Here is a 6,000-nt window from a genome sequence, read left to right as displayed (position 1 = left end):
TCCCCTGGGAGGTCTCCTATTCTTTTCCCGGGTTTGCACTCTCTGTAGATAATAAAGGGCTCGCCGGGCAAAACTGGGAACGAACACGAGTTTCCGGGAATCGTTTGTTACCGCGACCTCCTGCGCGCACGCCCCCTCCGCTCAGCCCTGGGCAATTTCCTGTCCTCCGCAGGACTGAGCAGGGCTAATAACTTTTACTTAACAGATTCCCATCTCCCCAACGCCGATTTTTCTGTTTTGAATCGTTTAATAGTCTCGGGTTCCACCTACATGAAAAAGGTCTCTGCAGATGGTATTTTTGACTCTCAAATGCTGAAAGGACAGCGGTCTCTTGATACTAGGAGTTTGAAATTGTGCTAAATGAATTGTGTGACGACACTACATACCCAGTACACTTATCAGATATAGCACCCGTGCCAGAGGCGACCTCAGTTTCCTACCTTCCTTTCGTTCTGGTTGTGTATTTAGGTAAAAGAGCCCAGGAAACCTGGAAAAGAGGCTATGTCGAGTCCTGACTCTTGGGTCCTAATGACTAACGTTAATTACATGAATTACAGCTCTATGACCTTGGGTTCCATTTAATTACACTTTTTGGCTCCCTATTTCTCTAATAAGAGGATGAACCGTCAAGATCCTTCTGGGTCTAAGTTCTATGATTCTATGAATGTAGCAGCAGACTTTTTTTTTTTTTTTTAAGTAAGCTTGTTTGGGGAAATACTAACTTAAGCAGAGATAAGTATCAGAGTGAGACCTTTATCCAGTCTATATTATTTAGGAGCAAAACTATTGCTTTAAAAACACAAGCATTGTATATACTATCTGGATTTTCCAAATGCTCTTTATCAGTTAACAATCAGTGAGTCTTGGCAAGAAGGGATTGTTTTTCCATTCATAAATAAGGAAATTGAGGCTTGGCAAGGTTGAAGGATTTACTCATGAAATCAGGACTAGCTAGGCGCCAAAGCAGGACAGAAAATCTCTTCTGACTCCTTGATCACTTCTTTGCCTCAAACACTTTTTCTTCCGATAACAATGCATTGGTTGGCATTTTGCTTCTAACACTTCGTAAGGACACCCCTCTCATTTATTTAGATCTTGTAGATGTGCTACAAATGCAAGTCTAGGTTCAGATTCCTCCTCTCTCTCTCCCTGTTCAGATAACGACGGTACCATTTTAAGCAAGTTTTTGACAAATGCTTTAAGGAAGACTTGTTTATAGAAAGAAAGCAATTTGTGAATAAGAATGTTCTTGGTAACTGGGAAGAGAAAGTAGATCCTATTTATTACACAAGGGGAAATAAATCTCAAATTCTTCTAATCCCAGGAAGAGCAACTACTAAGAGGGATTTTGGGGGAGAATCTTTGAAGCGAGTAGAAATACTGTGTTTAGGGGGAAATTTAAAAAAAATTAGATGGTTAACACAAACCCCAAAGCACCAAACATTTCTTTCTTTCTTCTCTTGTCTTCACAAGAAGATGGCAGGGGTTATTTTGGCTCTAAGAGTAACAGATTAGCTACATTTTAAAAACTTTTTTGCCTTGAAAAGACAGATAAATAGGAAACACTGTTAGCATAGGCACAACATTGCTTGACTGGAGGCAGAATGAATCCTGGAGCTAGGAAGTAGCTGTGTCTTTCATTCATGAGCATCAACACAAGAAGATGTTCACTTTGCCTCATCCTGGTCTCCCTCTGTGGCTTTCCCTCAGTGGGTGGGTTAGTTGGGAAGGGAAAAGCTCAGACCTGCAGCACCAGCAGAACCTGTGGCACCATTTCCACATCAGACAGTATTCCCTGAAATTGATGCAAACAATTCAATAGCAAAGTTCTCCTAGATTTTCTTTCCTTTTTCTTTTTTCCCCCTTTTTTATATACAGCGAGTTAGTGATGATGGTAGAGGATAGACACAATTTAGTCTCAATTTAATGTAACATGGTAGTACTTTTCGTTTTGGGCCTTCAATACTGATCAAAGCCTCCATAGGCTGAAAAGATATTTTGTCTGAATTACGCAGGCTTTTGCTTCAACTCAGTTTCACTTGGTGGTGAAGATCTGACAAAACCACGCTCATTATGATATATTAAAGAGAGATATACACAGATCTGGTTCTGAAGGGTCAAAACCATCTTAAAATAGCCCTGGTGGACAAGTCATCCTACTTGTAATCCTAAATGTAGTAAATAATTTGTTCGGTATTTGTTCTCAATGTTGTTTCTGATGGACAGCATTTCATAGCCTCTCAGAGAGGGACTCAATAATATTTCTACTCATATGACATAAGAATGCAAGAAATTGACAATACGTCACTTAGCCTAGTATTAGCTCATAGTGGCACTAAGAAGTGATTAATTGAAATCCATGACACCACTTCAAAAGACAGAGGACTGGCTTTTATCGATGGATTTGATAACTAGAGATAAAGAGGTATGAAGGCACAGAGCAAGCAGAATGCTTTCTGGTGCTAAGAGAAATGTGCAATAAACATATTTAATTGAATCAATAACTTCCTGGTCTTGAATTGGGCTCAGTGTGTGTGCAAAACTAATGAAATATATTATATTTATGTTATGTTCTTGACATCACATTTTAAAGAGGATATTGACAAAGGTTAAATTCATCCAGGAATGAATACAGGAACCTAGATAGTAAAAGATATAGGAAACAAAGAAATGTGAACTTTTTAGCTTGGAGAAGCAAAGCTTTGGGGAGGGTTGGGAAAGGCTGTGTTAGTTGTGTTTCAGTGGCTGCAGAGGGATTACATATCACGAGGGCATGTCTAGTCTGCTCTGCTGGAGTGGGCAGAACCAGAGCCATTGGGTGGTTCCAGGGAAGTAGATCTTGGAACAATATTTGAGTAACTTCTGTAAGACAGGTATTGTGTTGACCATCAGTTGAACAGGCTAAATCCACAAAACACTAAATACTTTTCACTAGAAAAGTGTGATCAGAAGCTGGCAGGCAAAACATTTAAAATTATTTGTCATCTTACTAAGAATAAGATTTTAGTTCGTACACTCTAAATAAATAGAAGAGTTAACAAAAACGAGAAAAAGAAGAAAAGGATATTCGTTTATTCATTAAAGAAGTCCCAGAACCTCACTCTAAAAAGTAAGTGAAAACTAAGTGATGTTCCTGTGAGTTAAAGACAAAAATATGATTAGGAAGGAATTGTCCGTATTACAAGAGACATTTGACAAAATCTAAGTCCTTCATTTTATAAAGGAAGACATTAAAATCCAGATATAACAAATTACGGGCCAATGTCAAATAGACAGTGGTGGAATTAAGACTAGAAGTCAATTTTAATTATACCTTACCACTAATTCATATTGTGATAGAAGTGGCAGAGGGGTTATTATCATTCTATTATGTGGAGGAAAGGATTTTGCATAGTAATTTTAGATGTAAAATTTTAAAAAAATAGCTGGAAATTATCTGGCAGATTCTTAGATCAATTTATGGTACACCTAATTAAGAGCAATCTGAAACTTAAATTGACATTCCTAGGAGGTACTGAGTCCCTTAGACTGTTTTTTCTCCAAGCCACAGGGGAATAACAATTTGCTGGGTGGGATGTTTTAGAAGATGTTTGTGTGTCCAGTAGGATGAACTAGATATGTCTGCTGCTGCTGCTATGTTGCTTCAGTCATGTCCGATTCTGTGCGACCCCATAGATGGCAGCCCACCAGGCTCCCCGTCCCTGGGATTTTCCAGGCAAGAACACTAAGCTGCTTCAAATCCCCATAGTTTTCTAAAAATTTTGGCCTAAATCTCCTTTAATTGCAGACAAAGCAACTGAGAGAGACTGACTTGCCTCATGTCACACAGGCTATTAATTTGGTAAATTATAGAATTAATACATGTAGAGGTCAGAGAGCATTCCAGTAAATATTTAGGAGATAAAAATTTGAAATGACTTTCATGTTTTCTCTTCAGATTCTCCGTTGTATTTTCTAGTTTTAATCCTGCCTCCCAAAGACACATTTCTCCTTCTCGCAGAATTCCCTGTGTGTACACTGGAGAACCTTCCCTCCGTGATTTCATTTTTGTTGTTGCTCAGTTGCCAAGTTGTGTCCGACTCTCTGCGACTCCATGGACTGCAGCACTTCAGGCTCCTCTGTCCTCCACTGTCTCCCAGGGTTTGCTCAGATATATGCCTACTGAGTCAGTGATGCTGTCTTACCATCTCATCCTCTGCCACTTCCTTCTACTTTTGCCTTCAATCTTTCTCAGCGGTTCCGGTTTTCTCTTATTACTCTTTGTATTATTGTGGAACCATAGCTGATTTGGCCACTAGCTAGGTGGCTTAGAGACTTCAATTCTAATCATTTCTTTTGCTAATGATTACTTGGCATCTGTAAATTATTACTTTGCTAAAAATTTTTCTTACTTGGTATCTGAAAAACAGGGAGAGTACCCTGTAAATCAGTTGAGAATGGGAGGGGATGTGAGATAACAGTTATAAAAATACATACTGTGGTATCTTGGAAGAAATGTGCTAGAGAAAGATGATGAATTACAACATACATCTGAGGACAGGGAGGCCTGGCATGCTGTAGTCTATGGGGTCTTGAAGAGCTGGACACCACTTGGCGACTGAACTACAACATACATTGAAGGTATCAGTTTGGTCTTTGATACTAAACTGCAGAGGACATCGGCTGTAGCAATATGGTACCAAAAGGTCAGTATTAGTTTTGTGTGCCAGCACCATCATTAAAAAGGGGATTTTATGTCTCTTTCCAAGGAATTGTTTTTTTATAACTTCATCTTAATTTCTGTTGTTGACCTCATGTGTGGACTGAGAGGATCGGACAGCCTGGATGAAATAGAAAGTGTCGCTGGGGATGCTTTATCCAGAATGCTCCTTTTCCTCCCCCTTACCTAGCCCAGCCCCCTTCTGTCCCAGGTTTCTGTTATCTTCCTTAGTAACAGACATGATGCTCTGTAAAGAGGGAAGTTAGAATTCAAATTCTTGGGAACCCTCTTAAGAGAGAAAGAATTGCCTGTGACTCCAGTACAGGGATCAAACTTGCATCCCTGCAGTGGAAGCGTAGAGTCCTAAACACTGGACCAGCAGGGAAGTCCCTGTGCGTGTATTCTTAACATTTCATTTTCCTGAACCAGGCTCTCCCACAGCCTCTAGCCTGTCCACCCTGAATTCTGTGTCAATGCATCTTTCTTCCCCTTTATCCCATGGCTGCCTTTCAGTTCACTCTTGTTTCCTCTTTCTTCCTCATTCTTGGTTTACTCTATTTTGGTGGAGCACAGGCTCCTCTAGCTTCCTGGTTGGTAGTGAAAGGTCAATGTTTTGAGATCATTCTTGTGTAAAAACATCTTTATTCTAGTTTCTTAGTATTTTGGGTAAGTATAGAATTCTCAATTGGAAATCATTTTGAATACGTTTGAATAATTTTGAATTCAATCGTGTTTTGGCTTCCAGTTGCTGCTGTGAAGTCTAATGCCATTTTGATTCTTGATATAGCCTGTCTTATTTATTCATTTGTTTTCCTCTTGGGAAGCTTGTAGGGTCCTCTCTTTGGAGCCAGTGTGCTGAAATTTTACAGTGATATGCCTGTGTTGGAGGTCTGTTTTCACACACTTTTTCAGATGCTCAATAGGCCCTTTCAATGTGAAAACTCTTTTTTTTCAATTATGGGGAAATTTCTTGAATTAATTTTTTGATGATTTCTCTCTTTTGTTTCTATATTTGTTCTTTATGGAACTCCTATTATTTTGATTTTTTTCAACCTTCCAAATTTATCCTCTAAACTTATTCCTTTCCTACTTTTCTATATTTTTGCCTTTTTTGCTCTGCTTTTTGAAAAAAATTCTTCAGTTTTACTTTATAACCTTTGAATTTTTAATTTCAGCTATCCTTTTTCTAACTCTCAAGATCTCTTTAATTTCCCTCTCCTTTTTAGTAGTATAATATCTAGTAATATTTAGCAGTAGCCATATAATATCCTCAGATATTTGGAAAACCTTGATTGTCTGCT

The sequence above is a fragment of the Bos taurus genome, chromosome 15, assembly GCF_002263795.3.
Source record: "Bos taurus isolate L1 Dominette 01449 registration number 42190680 breed Hereford chromosome 15, ARS-UCD2.0, whole genome shotgun sequence".
In the NCBI taxonomy this organism is placed as follows: domain Eukaryota; kingdom Metazoa; phylum Chordata; class Mammalia; order Artiodactyla; family Bovidae; genus Bos; species Bos taurus.
This window is presented reverse-complemented; position numbering follows the sequence as displayed.